The sequence below is a fragment of the Notamacropus eugenii genome, chromosome 6, assembly GCF_028372415.1.
Source record: "Notamacropus eugenii isolate mMacEug1 chromosome 6, mMacEug1.pri_v2, whole genome shotgun sequence".
Lineage (NCBI taxonomy): Eukaryota > Metazoa > Chordata > Mammalia > Diprotodontia > Macropodidae > Notamacropus > Notamacropus eugenii.
The window spans coordinates 32640218-32656516 of NC_092877.1; the positions used below are offsets into that span (position 1 = coordinate 32640218).

The 16299-nt window shown below is 42.7% G+C and overlaps 1 protein-coding gene across 7 annotated transcripts in view; it reads right to left on the reverse strand.

The window, feature by feature from the left end:
* TEAD1 (TEA domain transcription factor 1) overlaps positions 1-7171 on the reverse strand; it is a 315884-nt gene extending 308713 nt beyond the window's left edge. For 5 of the 7 annotated variants that reach the window (XM_072619404.1, XM_072619402.1, XM_072619403.1 and 2 more), the window contains exons 1-2: positions 7072-7171; positions 5824-5982 (exon numbers count right to left, since the gene is read on the reverse strand). The gene's annotated coding sequence lies outside the window, so the exon portion shown is untranslated. The other 2 variants (XM_072619399.1, XM_072619401.1) reach the window with 2 other exon arrangements.
* Between the last annotated feature and the right edge of the window lie 9128 nt (positions 7172-16299).

Consider the following 16299-nt stretch of genomic DNA (forward strand, 5'->3'; position numbering starts at 1 on the left):
TATTTGGAGGCATTTCCCACTTGAAAAATTCTTGGTCCTGACCAAACTATTTCTCTATTCCTGACCTCCAAATCAAAATCAACACCTTCCCCACAATTTAAAATAATAACACTGACATTATCTTTAAGAGAAAACTAAATTAAAAGGTTTTATTTCAAAGGAATTTTTGTCATTTGTTCAAAAGAAATTGTATACTACATTAGCATCAGGTGAATCTTTTTGGGAGGAGGGTGCTCTCAAATGGGCTCTCCATTGCCTCAGTCCCCCCAGAGACTAAAAGTGTAAGCTAGCTCATTAGAAACCTCACTGCTAATATCTCCTAGCCTCTGAATTTAAAAGGAGGGGGCGGGAAGGTGAAGAAGATTGCCCACAGGAAAAGGCTACTCTCAAGAGTTTGGAAATCCCAAGGTAGGAATGAGCAATGAATGGGCTTTCTCCGAAGGATCCCATATCAAAAAACCCAGTTGATAAGCTCAATCGGCAGATAGCTTATCTGAAGCACATCCCAGCCATATGGTGCCACAAACTTCTTCTGCCTGTTGCTTTCACAACAAAAGGCCACCACACTACTGCTGGCCAGAAAGCCCAATTTGATAGCGCCAGTCCAGTGCCTGGCCTAAATTTGCATTTTCACTCATGCCCTGGCATCCACTTTGATATATGCTGCCCCCCTCCTTACCACCCTCTCTTCAAGACACATCATACACACAGACCTAGTGTAGATATGTGGACTCTGTGTGTATCAGGTGAACAAAGAGTAAACCAGATGTCAACTTCAGAAATGGAGCTGCCTGGTGGGGGAGGTTTACAGGAGGCAGCTCCAATGCAGACAATGAGCTTTTCTCCAAACACAGGGGAAGGCAGGCAGGCGGGTGGGTGGGGCGGGCCTTGGGGAGTGGCTATTTAAAACACTTGGCTCCTTTTATTTCACCACCAGGGAAGTGAATTTGGTTCCTAAGCCAGAGCAAATGAAGTCATTTTGTTTCCACGGATTTTCTTTGCATTTCTGTGATGCCTTATGGGTGTACACATCGGGGTTAAAAGTCAAGCGACAAAACTTAAAATCTGAACTCCCTTAGGAGTTAATGTTTGCACAGAATTTTTAGTGATTCAGTGTGTGTCTGTTTATTCCAAGTTCAAATGAAGTAGAAAAAAAGAATCACCGGAGAAGGGTCTGAAGACCAGAGAATTGGAAATGACTTAGTCAAATGCCATAAGAGTAAGGTGTGCAGAAGAGTAAACAAAGCCAACTTGTAAATGCATGAGTTGATAGAGAAGAAAACCTATGGTTTTATCAAGTGAATCCAACAGGATTTCCTGGATTTTTGTTCCCTACCATCTTTTTGGGGACTATTAACAGATGGTAATAATATGCTAATCTATTTGTTTAATTTACTGTTTCAGGAATGACAAAAAGAAAGGAGGCCACTGGTTTGCAATATTGAGTTCATCAGCCTGTGGCATTCAAAAGAGGAAAAACAAATGTGTGGGGATGCATATTGGGAGATCAAAAATCCAACACCCATCTCTTCAGCCTCAGTGGTGGCTGGCTCTATGAGCACAGAGAGGCACACATGCTATTTTCCCCAGTTACCCCCACCTATGTATAACAACAGTCCCTGATGAGCTTTTCCAATTTTGTGAACATCCTTAGTTAAAAAAAAAAAGATCCCCTTTCATGTTAAGTTGAGATTTCACTTGAATTCCATCCAAAGCCAGAGCTGTACTGAATTATGATAATTAGAAAGCTGTGCCTATAAAAAAAAGCAGTTGATGCATTTTAAAAAGTTCATGCCAGAGAATATAAGTTCAATATGTTCTCACATAATTAACATTTCCCACCATTAGCAGCAGTTTTTCAGTTTATATCTCTGTAAAAACAACAGCCCTGACATTGTTTTACACTCAGTCAACAATGTTTAAGTCACTTTACACAAAAGTCTAAACTTTGTCAAATACCTACCGGCAATCCCAATCCAGCTGGAGGCTACCGATTGTGATTCTAAATCACAATGACTAAGACTAGCTCTCTCTTTCTTCTTTGAAATTCATTCCCAGGCTCAGGAAGAAGCCATTCTAACTAAAACTACAGAGGAAGACCCAGCGAAACAACAAACTGCAGCCAACGTCAGGGGAAGGGCAAGAATAGTTAAACAAGGGAGAGCCAGGATAGACCAGGCAAAAAAAAAAAGAGAGAGACAAAGGGTAAGTGAGAAGTGACGGATGCCCTTGCCCTGGCAGCAGCAAATCCTGAAGGGTCCTATGGCCTTAGCCAATCCGAAGAAACAGTCTACCACAGTTTGCAAAGTTTCCCGGACTGTCCAAGGCATCTCTGGAGTACCCAACCCCCCCTCCACTCCCCAAGTTAAAATACAGAGAACAAAGAAAAACCCGGTCCGGAGACTGAAAGTTGCTCTCCCAATAAGCTTTTTTCTTTTTTCTTTTTTTTTAAATGGTTAGAAGCAACTAATCTTGTTACTAGGACAAAGTCCAAAAGGGTCCACAGAAACTTATGAACTTTCACTCTGAATTCAGATACTACTGGACAGAGATGGTGGTTCATAATCAAAACATTAGAGACTCTGATGAGAGGTCTCAGGAGATAATCCAAGCTGTGATAACACAAACATTCCAAGGTTTACAGTAGGTTTTAAAAATTAAAAAACTGGAAGAACAAGAAATTCACTGTTACAAACTATATATTAAGATGGAAAAAATAGTAGTAAGAATAGTAATAGTAAGAATGGGGACTAAATTGGCTAATTTTTAAAAACTATACCAAAAAAAATCATAAACATTGAGGTCGCAATAAAAGGAGAGGTTCAAGTGGGTCACTTGATTTTATCAACTTTGTGAAAGTTCAAGATGAAAATATGGCATTAATGTAGATTCAAAGGAAGCCTGGCCTATAATTTAAATACTATATTGGTTGCATGGACCCTAATTCAACTTTAAAGTCATCCTCAGTTCCTCTTATCAATCATCAACACAGGCACTTCTTAGGTCTCCCAAATGAGCCTGAACTTGTCAAAAAAGGAATCAATTTATAATACTGCTTTCAGAATCCAGTGATATGCCCAATGAAACCAACCACTTCTGTTAAATAAACTGCATGTGGTGAACAACAATTCAGAGACAATGCACTGCATATTTTTAGATAAAGTCGGGGCTCCAACTTTCCTGCTCTCCTAGGGGTGAAGCTCTCCAAGTTTTACCAGGAATTGATATGAGTTCTCCGAAAACCTTTTCTTCTTCAGTGATTTTTTTTCTTGCTGCTAATCTGGCCCAAGCCTAGGTCCAAAATATTTCGAGCTTAAAGATGAGTTACAGACATTCTACAATGAAAGTGGTTATTACCACTCTCGTATATTTGTACAAACCTAGAAGATCAACTACATTTCAATTTCCACTTAAGGGCAGTATAATTAACTTAACGGTTAAGACTGAGATGAAAAGTAATCAGAATAGATGATGTCTCTCTGATACATAAAGAAGCATGTAATCTCTAAAGGGAGCAAACTTTGAAGGTATCACTCTTGCATTTAATAATATTTTTGAAAATCTTTATATTTGGAGGCCTAAATTCAACAACTGATTTCTCCTGATAACATATGACTACAATGTCATCTTTGCTGATACAAACTACAATTATCTCCTACTTTCAAAATTTCACCCATAATTGTTTCACTAAAGTGGGTTGGTTTTTCGTTGGTTTTTTTCTATTTGCAGCTGCTCTATACTGTCAAAAAAACAGTTTTTGTGAAACTGAGACATGGGCTCAGATAGTTCAAAAAATATTTTTTTCTTAATTATCACTTTACTTCTTTAAAAAAAAAAAGGAAGAAAAGAAAGATTAAGAAATATACATTCAAAATCTCCAGAATGAGACTACCTACAGAGTAGGTATATTATCCTGTCAGTGAAAGGAGAACAAAATCTTTAAATTGAATCCAGGACCCTTCCTGACCTTCTTTCCCCAAACCAACACCTCTCCTGTAGCCAACAGCTCTCCTGCAAAAGCCCTCACACAACAGAATTCATTCTCTCAAATTTAAGATTCATTTTGAAGTCTCTTTCACAACAAAGTAAGCATCCCCCCCCCCCCACCCAATTTTAGGTTAAATTTCATTAAGCAGATGTTAGGATTTTTTTTTAGGTCAAAAACATCAAAATCAACATCTCCCCTGACATGTTCTTATGTAGCTGGCACTCAATTTCAGGCACTTAGTAGAGCATCACACACAGTGGTCAAGAACTAAGCACAAAGCTTTCCCCTACACTTCTGTTGTTCTTCAGGCTGTTTTTCCGATTAAAAGGACAAAAACCAAAAATGAAAACAAAATATTCTGATATTCCATTCAAATTATTGGTCAAAACAGAGCTCTTGTAATAAAAATGACTTGGGTCTGGGTACTGGGTCTGGATATCAAGAAACAATAAATATTCCTCTGGCATTTAATTTCTGAATCAGTTATTACTGATCACAACACAATAAATATTTGACACAGTTTTCCATGAGAAGAAAACCTAAAGAGAAAATCTAGGACCACTCTTGGAGATACATAGATTAGAAAAAAAAATAAGCATTTCCCCTCAAAATTATTTAGTTTACAAAGATTAATCAATCCACTTAAGAGTTCAGGAGTCACTTTTTAATTAGTCCTAGCATTTCCTTCCGAAGGGAAGGGATTTCTTCCCCAAGTTGCCTTCGTGGTACCCCTTTTTAAGGAGAATGAGCCCTGGCTGCTAAAGCTGCCTAAAGACTTAATAAAGATATTCCCTAGCTATTTCTAGAAATGACAATTTGCTACGCAAATCCTTCAGGAAGCCATTTTAAATGTAAGAATCACCAGGGAAAAAAAATTCTGTGACTCCCAATGACTATTTTAATACATCGTTGTAAGGATGTCATTGGGTTCTTCAGCTGAATATTTCCATCAAATATTATTTGAGGCTATGTATAGATTTATACATTTTTCTATGCTGTAGAATGTCAAAACATCCTGCCTAAAATGTAATTATTCAGTACAGAACGGTAATCCTTGTTTATTCAGGTAACCACCTGCACTTAGCACCCCTGAAACAGCAACTAGCCTGCAGTTCAAAGGAAAAAAAAAATCAGGAAGAGAAAAAAAGAAAGGAGTCATGTGGTTAACCTGAGCTGGAGAATAAGTGATACTGTAGTTTCTGTGCAACAGGCTGTATTTCCAACCTGTAGCATATTTTTAGTAAAAAATGCAGCGAAATCAGAAAAGACTCGATGGCTGCTCTTTCAGTTCTGGGCTTCTTCCTCCCAGGTAGTTTTGTTTTTGTTTTTAAATGCATGGTCGCCTTTTTATAGGCAGAGTAACTGGTCTCTAAGTTTCCAGTACTTACTGAGGTCAATTTTCATTTCTGCAAATCAAAGGCAGCCACTTGCTTCTAATAAGTTAACAAGTCTCCAGAGAAATGGTGGTGACTGGTATTTCATTGTTTCATAAATGTTTTTATACAGTAACACTATGCAACTTAAAACATTTTTTTGAAAATACTAATAGAAATAAAAATCGTGATCTGCATTTTTAAAAGAGGTCTGAGTCAGCCCCCGGTGTTTTTCTGCTACATAAAATGTCGCTCCGCCTCAAGTAAAATAAAGCAAACAAAACCCCGGCAAAGAAAAGGAAAAGATTCTTAACTTCTTACTGCCTTTAAAGAGTACGGCAGGACTTTGGGAAAGCAGGGCTAACAGAGCCGAACAAAGGCTGTAACCACAACCCGCTCCAGTTTTCTCCTCTGGATCTTTTCTGGGTCAGCAAACAAACAAATAACCCCTAGGTTTCCTACCGAAGGGAAGTTTTCCAGGGAGAATCTCCTCCTGGGTTTGGTGGTAACTGCGACTTAGTCTTTTAGGGACACAATGTTTCTGCTGACTCCCGAAAATTTTCCACTTGAATGTGCAATTAAGCAGCGGCGGCGGCGGCAGCAGCAGCAGCAGCAGCAGTCCTAGAGGAGCAGTAGAAAAGAACATGCCTTCTTTCATCTTTCAGAAGCCCCCAAGTCCCCCAAACAGCACCACGGTCAGAAGCAGCCCGGGAGGCCGAGGTCTGGCTGTCTGTCTGGCTGTCTTGTCTGCCTGTCTGTCTGCCTGGCTGTCTCTGTGTGTCTGCTGCTGGATTTCAGACGCGGGCGTTCTCAGGGCACCGGGCTGAGCGGGCTCCTATCAGGTTGGCTGGGCGCTGCTGCTGCCGCCGCCGGGGCTAGGGTCGGGGCCGGGCCGGGGCTGTTGCAGGCGGCGGTGGCGGCTGCTTCTCCACCCAGCCTCCGGCTAGCTCCTACTAACTTCTTCCTTCTTGGCAAAAAATGTGAAAAATGTCAAAGGTTTTGTGCGTGTGTGGCGCTCTTGTGTGTGTGTGTGTGTGTGTGTGTGTGTGTGTGTGTGTGTGTGTGTGTGTAAGCGAGAAGGGTGGAGGGTGAGGGGGAGAACGAGAGCTGTGTGTGTGTGTGTGTGTGTGTGTGTGTGTGTGTGTGTGTGTGTGTGAGGGAGTGTGTGAGGCTAAGTGAGAAACACTGAGTCAGGGAAAGCAGCCACAGGAGGAGCAGGGCTGGAACGGGAGCAGCCGCCTGTTGCAGCGCCGGCTTCACACTCCGCAGCAAAACTCCATTTCAACAACTTGCCAGGCTCGCGCTCTCTCGCCTTTTCTGCTCCGGTCCCTCCCCACATCCCGGCTCAAGTCAGCTCAGCCCAGCCCGCGGACAGACGGACCGACCACGCTCTACACCTTCCTCGTCTCGCGCCTCCCCCCTCTTCCCCCCCAGTCGCGCGCCCGGGTCACCTGCAGGGGGGCCCGGGGGAGGGGAAGGGGAGGAGAAGGAGAAGGGGGGTCAGCGGCCCGGATCAGGGAGGCCACGGGAAAATAACAGGAGACCCCCCCCCCATCCCCCGCCCCGCGCTCGCTGCCCGCCGGCCGGCCCGCCCGCCACACACAAAGCAGACAGACAGAGCTCGGGAGGGAGAAAGGAAAGAGAGGGTGACGCTCGTGCAAGGGTCCCTGCAGAGCGGCATCCAGCACCAGCACCCCAGCAGAAACTTACCTTCCACTCCACCTTTGCATAAACACCTCCAGCTTTTTGCAATTCAATTGCAAACTTCTTGGCCGCGCGCGCCGGGCGCTGTTCGCACTCTCCGGTATCTCTCCCACCCCTCCCTGGCCCGGCCCGGTCCGGCCCGGCCCCAGCCCCCGGCCCCGGCCCTGGCCGCCCCCACCTCTCCACCTCTCCTGGCTGGCCCGGCCCCAGCCCGGCTCCGCTCCTCTCCCCGGCGCCCGTTCCCCTGCTCCCTCGGCTCCCCGGTGCTGCGCGGTCGGGGTCTTTTCCTGCCGGCTATTTTTGTGGGCTTCACTGCATGAGAGGCTGCCCGGGCCCAGCTGCCCGGAGCTGCCCGCAGGATTTAACCAAGTCTGGAAAAGTGCTTAGCGGTGCCCGCGAGCCGGCGGCGGCTGTTTGGGCTCGGGCGGCGCGGCGCGAGCGATGCTAAGAATGTTCGGAATGAGAAAAGGAATGAAATGAACGCGAGGACCGAACTCGCTCCGGAGGGGTGGGACCTTGGTGACGTCATGCAGCCGGCCGCCCGGGGACCGGGGGCGGGGCCTGCCGCCGCCGGTGACGTCATAGGGAAGTCCAGGGCAGCGAGGGGGTGGAGTCGAGGGAAGGAGGGACAGAGAAGGGGAGGAGGAGACGAGGAGGGAAAAAGGAGGGAAAGGAAGGAGGAGAGGGAAGAGGAGGAGAAAGGGAAGGAAAAGGGAGGGAGAGGAGGGGGAAGGGGCGGGCGGGTGTAGACAGCCGGGGGCTGGGGCTCGAGCCCGGGAGCTGGGAGAGGACCCCCGGTGCGCTCCCTGAGCCACGGTCGCCGTTCTCGCCGTGCGCTCCGAGCTGCGCCTCCGGCCCCCGGCCAGGGCTGGCCTGCTCTCTGGCCACTTGGCCCGAGTTTGGGGGTGGAGTTTCTCTTTCTCTGCGGACCCTGGAGCTCCCGCTTTGTCCGTAGCTAGGGCGGGGCGCCGAGAATAGCTGGGGCCCGGCACCTCGTCCCGGGTGGGAGGGAGGGGAGTGCCCATCAAGTTACCTGAAAGAAGACTGGCTGTGGGAACTTTGGGAAAGTGGCCTGCCCTCCATCTTCTGTACCTCATTTTTCCACGTTTGCGAAATGGGAATAGAGCCAGCTTCGAAGTTTCTGAACAACAGTAGGGGTTCATTAATGAAAGCATGGCAAGGGAGAGCCAGCCTGGCCTCGGAGTTAGGACGACCCGGGTTCAAGTCCAGTCTCTCGTATACTGTGTGACACTGGGTAAATCACTTAACTATTCAGTGCTTCCGGCAGCAGAAAGTTGTTTGCTAAAGGGAGTTTGTTCACCAAGAGTTCTGAACCACTCTCTTCCCTCTCCCCTTTCCCAGTGTGCTAGGCACTAAGCATTATAAAGATTTAAAATTCTACAATCCGTGTAAGCTTATGTTATACAGAGCATTAGAGCACTGGAGAAAGGGAGTTTGCCTCCTTGAAAACCTATGACTGGGTTCATTCCTCAAACACTTATTAAGCCCGTACTTTATACAATGTAAGAGGGATAGACTTTTGCTTCGTTCCCAAGGAGTTTCCAGTGAGTGGCAGAAAGAGATGCACACAGATTACTCCGAATACAAGTTAGAATGCGTGGAATGTGTATGACTTTCAAACAAAATAGTCTTGGTTGGTTTTAGAAACACTTGTAACTGATGGAGGTGTACTGAGTCGGCGGTGTTTTATTTATACGCATGATCAAATGCATGGACGCAGAGACCAATAAATATAGTTACAAAAATTATATAACTGAAATGCATATAGTACTTACTATGTGCCAGGCACTGTGCTAAGATAATGACCTCATGTGATCCTCAGCCCCATTTCACATATGTAGAAATTGAGACAGGTTAAGTGACTTGCCCAGGGTCACTCTGTAAGTGTCTGAGGCGGCATTGGAACTCAGGTCCTCCAGATTCGAGAGCCCGTGCTCTACGCACTGCCCACCGGGGGAGGTGGGAGAAACTCTCAAATACCAAGAAAAAAAGTTTGGATTTCATTTGCTAAGCAGCAATTGAGAGATTTTTCTGCAAGGAGATGCATAAGGAAAACAGGTGGCAACATCTGCAACAGGTGAAGGATGATTTTTTCCACCTTCATCTTTTCAAATGGAGACTCCCCACCTCCCGAACCTTGTCAGCTGAGGAATGTACAGGAGAAATGGTCTCAGAAAGATCATATGATGTTGGACAAGGTCACGCAGTTATCAAGTTGTGTTTGTCCTTCGTTCTCGAAGACGACCATGACATCAAGATGATGCCATGACTTGCACCGGAGTTTGATTTGAGTGAGGGAGGGCTGTGCAAAGTCACCAACTTCACTTTCTTCTGAGCAGAACAGTGATTTAACTGAGGTGTCCTGATTCTTAAGCCAATGTTTCACGTCTTGGCCTCCTTTTTTACGAGTTCCCCTTTATTTGGTTGCTGCTTTCTCTTGATTCTCAAGACCCAGTTTCACAACCCAATTTTCATTTGACATTAAAGTGAAAATAGCTATAGGTCTTCACCCTAGGTGGGGTTTTCTCTAGTTTCTAGAATGTCTCTTGAAACCCAAAGTGAGTGAGAATAAAACAGAAGCCCTCTAAAAGAGTTATTAGGTAAAGGGTTAGGAACCCAGTCATGTTGTTAGTTACCTTACCTGATTGACATAATCTTCCGGGTAAGTAACTCAAAGAATTTTCCATTGATCTCATTGATCCTCAGGGAATTAATTTTTTAAATACTGATTTAAATACTTTTTTAGATACTTATTTAAATTTTTAATACCCAGATATGAGTTTCCCTAAATTTAAAAATTCATTTTCCTGTCTCATTTGATAATCATCAGTCTTTTATTTATAAACAAGATTTCATTCTATAGGGTCAGAGACAAATTTTAACTTAGTCTTGAAATGACTGTCTGAAATGAGATATTAGACCCATTTTATGGATTAGAAAACAGAAACCAAAATAAATTGTGATTTAACCATTGTGTGCCTGTTTTAGACCTGTATTTCTCAACTCTCCTCCTAAAACTCTGAATGTTCAAAAGTTTGTGGTGTGTTTGCACGATGATCCCATTAGAATCATACACATTATACTTTAACTTGAATGGGTGATGCAGCTGTCTTCAAGTGAACAACCATCTCTTGGTACACAAGCCCAACATTTAACTTTTCAATGGGATAGTTAACTGAGAGAAATGTGGACATAGCATACAATCCACTCATTCATGTGTATTTCCATTTTTAAACAAAATATTACATTCTAAACAATCTATAACGAGATTTTTTTATGAGTTAGAACAAAGTTCAAAATAATATATAACACCTACAGACAAATAAAAGTCCTCTTGTCTCTAAACTTCATTATTATATACAGCATTTAGCTAACCTTTTCTCTCACCTATAGAACAATCCTAGGACTTATCCCAAGCTCAATCTATTCCTGTCTACTTAGAGGGCTGGTGTTGATTGCTCCAAAATTCTTCTGTCCTGCTCAACAGGGGAGTGCTTTTACTTTCTCCTAGCAAAAGTAGACTGTCCTCAGCCCCTCCAACCCATGCATTCACTCCTTCATTCAAAAAAAAAAAAAATTGCCTGAACAAAGCTAGGTGGCTTAGTCTAGGTTACCCTAGACAAATGTCTAAGTTATAGTTCCCACCCTCTCCCTTTCAGCTGCTTACAGACAAAGATAGTACACCACAGTACAGAGTAGTACCTGGTCATTATATCCTCTTCCTTACTTGGATCATAGACTGAAAGCTGGAAAGCTTGAAAGGACTCATCTGGCCCACCCCATCAATTGACAGATGGGAAGACTGTGGCCCAGAAGTTGTGACTTGCCCAAGGTTCCATATGTGATATAAGCAGGATTTGAACTTGGTTCTCATAACTCCAGACCCAAAGGTCTCTCCATTGTACCATGCCATCTTCCATGTCTGCCTCTTCAAAGAGACTTTCCTATAATGTTCTTTCTCAGTCAGTATCCATGGCTTCTACCTCCCAGGGCTGCTGTGAGGATCAAATGAGGCAATATTTTAAAGCACTTAGTACAGTACCTAGGATGTGGTGGGCACTTAATAAAAGCTTTTTTTCCCTTTCTTGTAATTTCATAACATAACTCAGATTTATAACCCAAATCATGAAGCTTATTGCCAACACTTTTTAAAAGGCACCCAAAACTGTTTCCCCCCTTTCTGTGTCAAGAAATAACTGAAAACGATCAAATAATCCAACCTTCAATGAAAAGAGTACAAATGGATTTGGGAATCTGGGTTCAAATCTTCACTGCTGCTTTTTAATACCATATGACTTTAGGCAAGTCATTTAATTTCTCTGCACCTCAGTTTCCTTATCTGTAAAATGGGAGAGAGGAAGGGTGTGGACTAAACAACCTGTAAGATCACTTTCAGCTTTAAATCTATGATACTGTGATAAACCAAATTTATAAAATCCTAGTTTTCAACATGAAAAGACTTTAGAGGTCATCTCATTCATCTCTTACACAAAGTATCAATACTCTCAAGGGTAGCCTTATATAGTAACTGTCATCATAATGATAACACACATTTCTGTAGTGCTTTGAAATTTAGAAAGTGCTTGGAGACCACCAGCAACAGGGACCTCTCTACCACTTCCCCACACACCCTGAAAATAGCCCATTCCATTTTTAGACAGCTCTAATTATTAAGAATGATCTTCTAATGCACAAGTCTAATCATGTTACTCTCCTTTTCAAACACTTTCAGTTGTTCTTAATTGTTTATGAAATAAAATGCAAATTACTTAACCTAGCATTTGAGGTCCTCAAAAATCTGGCTCCTACCTTTCTAGCCATCTCAAACTACTCAAATACTCCTTTATATGTGATACTTTTTAGTAAAATCAGACTATTTGGCCTTTCCCAATCTCATCCTGCCTTTTCCTGGCCCTATCTATACTGTCTTCCACATCAAGAGGAGTCTCTACTCACATCTCTACTTGTTGAAATCCTTCTCCTCCTTTAAGCATCACGCCTTCCACCAAGCACTCTGTAATCATGCCAACTATAAATGAACTCTGCCTTCTTTCTTTCTTTAAAGCCTTCCAAAAGCATATCTAATTTTTGCTTATCCAATAAGGCTGCTCCCTTCAACTCCATCAGAGAAAAGTGTTCACATTATCACGAAAGGATCAGGGAATAGATTCACCTTTATAGACAGCTTTATAGTCGCATTAGTCAATAAGTTTTTATTAATCATTTGCTATGGCTCAGGAATTGTACAAAAATCTGGGGGTATAAAGAAAGGTAAAAACAGCATTTGTTGATACCTAGGTAGGTGACTGCAGTGGGTAGTTAGGTGGGTCTGGGATCAGAAAGATCTGAGTTAGGAATCTACCTCATATAGTTGCTAGCTGTACGAAGCTGGGCAAATCGCTTAACCACTACCTGCCTCAGTGTCCTCAGTGGTAAAATGGGGATAATAATAGTGTCTCCTTCTCAGGATTGTTGTAAGGATCACATGAGATAATATTTGTAAAGCGTATCATTCATAGTAGATATGTGATGAATGTTTGTTTTATTAAAATCTTTCCTTCTGTCCAACTGAAATCTGTCTCACCAAAACTTCCAATCCCCTCTCCTAGTTCTGACCTCTAGCTGCATAACATGAGTCAAATCCCTATTCTGCATATAGGACCTTGAAGACAGATATCTTGTTCCTCCCTGCTTGGCTTTCTTTTCTCTGAGTTAAACATCAATAGCCCATGATCGCTTATCCACTTAGCGTTCTGGTTGTTCTTCTCTGGACCAACTCCAATTTGTCACTATCCTACCTAAAGTGTAAGGTCCCAGACTGAATACAACACTCCAGTTGTGATGGACCAAGGAGGAGATGGGCCAGAAAATCACCATCCTCATCTTGGATGCCATTTTCTGTTACACAGCTCAGAATAAGAACTTTCCCTGTATTCTTTGTTCCTTCCTCTGTGGAAGGAACTCTTCGCTATGACCTTCCTCCATCAGTAATCACCTTATATCTTCCCTCTCTCCTCTTTTGGCTCTGCTTTCACCTTATGTGAGACCTCCCCTGTCTCTTCAGAAACAACATTATAAATAACACACCTTTCCTCAAATCTACCACTCCTTTCAGACTATCATCCCATCTCTCTTTGTTTTCCCTGCCAAATTTCTTCTTGAAAATGTAGTCTATACTCACAGAGCTTAAATCTGACCTTTGTCAGGAACCCTTTCCCAGTTCCCCTTCTAATTTCTTCCCTCTGTTAATTATTTCCAATTTATCCTGCATATGACTTGTTTGTGCATAATTGTTTGCATGTTATTCTCCATTAGACTGTGAGTTGCCTTGAGGGCAAGAACTATTTTTTGCCTTCTTTTGTATCCACAGCACTTAGCACAATACCTAACACATAGTAGGTGCTTGATGAATGTTTCTTGGCAGACTGAGTCTACTTCTTCATACCCTGTATTTGAGTTCCTTTTCCATTTCTTTCCTGAAACTCCTCTCTCCAAGGATACCAATGACCAAATCACCAAGTTCAAGAGCCTTTCCTCAATCACCATTCCACTTGGCCCTTTTGACCACTCCTTCCTTCTGGATAATTCCTCTCCTACCTACTTAGCTTTTATGACAGTACACTTTTCTGATTCCTCTCCTCCCTCTGTGACTGTTCCTTTCCAGGCTTCAAATCTTTCTCCTCCTTCTACCTGTAGGCAGTTGTTTTCTAAGAGTCTGTCTTTCACTTTCTTCTCTTTTCTCTCCCCTGGTTACTTTATCCCCTCCCATGTTTTCTGTTATTATATTCAAGCAGATGACTGTCCAGAGCTGTTCCGCCTCATTTCTGCAAGCACTTGAAACTCAATGTGTCCAAAACCAAATTCATCATCTTTTCTCACAAGTCAGCTCTTCCTCCCAAGATCCCCATTATTATAATTGACATTGCAATCTTACCAGTGACCCAGGCTCAAAATGCTGAAATCACAAAGGATGATACATCCAGAGGTGGTAGAGCGGTTATATAGGCCATCAGGTTTCTCATTTTACAGATGAGGAACTGGGGCCAAGAGACATTTGGTGACTTGCCCAGGCTTACAGTTCGAAGTTGTCTTAGATAGGGTTTGAACCCAGGTATTCCAGGTTAGGACTGTCTCCACCAAGACATGTGGCCATACTTTCACCTTGGATGCATCCCTTATCCTTAACTTTGATGTACATTTAAGTCCTATAAATTTCACCTCCAAAACATCTGGGCTGCTAGTTCAGACCCTCATTGTCTGGACTACTGCAGGAATACTAATTGGCCTTATTTACCTAGTTTTAATCCTGAAGGCATAGAACTGTCCAGCCTTTTTGTATGTCAGGGACCCTTTGGCCCATTTGGGGAAGGCTATGGACCTCTTCTCAGAATCATCTTTCCAAATACAACAAAGCAAAGCAAAACACATTATTACAAAGGAAACTAATTGTATTGAAGTAGTTACCAAAATATACTTTTTTAAAGTTCATAGGCTCCAGGTTAAGAATGACTGGTAGAGGAAAGAGTACTAGATGTGGTGCCAAAAAACCTGGATTCAAATTTTGAGTTTGTTCCTTACAATTTTTGTACTACGTTGGGCAAGTCATTACTGGACTTAGTCAGGAAGACCTAAATTTGTATCCAGTCTCAGACACTTAGTAGCTGTGTGACTCTAGGCAAGTTACTTAGCCTCTGTTAGCCTCAGTTTCCTCATCTATAAAATGTGGATAATAATAACATCTACTTCCCAAGGTTGTGATAACGATGAACTGAGATCACATTTATAAAGAGCTTTTAGAAACCTTAATGTGCTATATGAACAAATGCTAGCTAGTATTCGTTATTATTATTATTATCACTTCTATTTCTTCATTTTTTAAAGAAGAATGTGTTGGACTAAAATGACTTCTAAGTTTCTTCCCAGCTCTAAATTGATGCTACAGTCCATTCTGCTTACCATGGTAAGATTTAGCTTCCTTAAAAAAAATGAATCTTCTTAAAGCAGAACTCCAACCAAGAACTCTACATGGCTTAAAAATCTTTAGCATCTCCACAGTGTATGGAATAAAGCCCAAATTTCAAGACCTTCCACCACCTGCAACCAACTACCCGTTCAAGTTGTTTACTTAATATTCCCCTACATGTGCTTATATTCCGCTCAAAGTAGGCTGCTCTTTGTCCCCTGAAAATGTCCCTCCTTTCCTTTTTTTCTTGTAGCTTTACCCATGTCCTTCCCACTCCATCAAATACCCTTCCCCTGCATTGCCATCTGTCAGGAGCCCCGCCCAAATGCCACCTGTTACCACAAGCAGGAAGTCAGAGTTCTTGAACTGCGGGGGCAGGGATAGAGCAGCTGCTGCAGTTGTCTTCAGAGGGGCAGCCACCATTCTTTGGATGCCTTTATGGGACAGTTCAAAGCAGGGTAAGCTCACTTCTTTGGGCTGGTTTTCCTAAATTGACCCTTAAACTATGGGTGTAGGTTTGATTGTGTCAGAAAGGGGAAGATCAAGCATGTCAGGTGAGGCCTCTTCTTGGCAGAAGAGTGCAGCTCTGGGGAGTCTGGTTACCTGGGTGACTTCCCCAGGATGTCTGTGTTTGTATTCCCTAGGGTTATGTGTGAACCTGGGAGAGGCATGCACAGTTCCTCTGACAGAGGAGGGGAAGCCCCTTTTGGGGATTTGTGTAGCAGCTGGAGGCCTGAGTTAAAGTAACCTGAAGGAAGAGGCCTTCTGGTCTTGAGGATGGTAACAAGGGAGAACTTATACAATGTTCAAATTACTTGAGACCAAGTGAAATAGTTACATTTATTGACCTACAATGAGTCTTACATTTTTTTATATCTTAAAAAAACCCATTTAGCCTGCTATAATCACTTATTTTAATCTATTTAGTATTAAGTTCACAAGATTTTGACACGTTTCTTAATTCTTCACTATGAAATCGTAATTACTATGTTGACTATTAAGTATGCCTTTGACAAATAGGATATTTTCCCAAGACTTGCCTTGGTTATAGGCCATGGATTTTCAATGAAGTTTAACTCAGGTGAATTTCCAGGCCACTGAAATATATTTATCTCTACCCTTTGGATAAATTTCTTAACCTTTCATGAGATGTGACATGGTCAAGGCTGTGTTTTGGTAGTTCATCTCTGTTGAGAAATTTCTGTCATTCTAGAACAATGTTGCTTCTCAATACATCAATATTTTGCTCA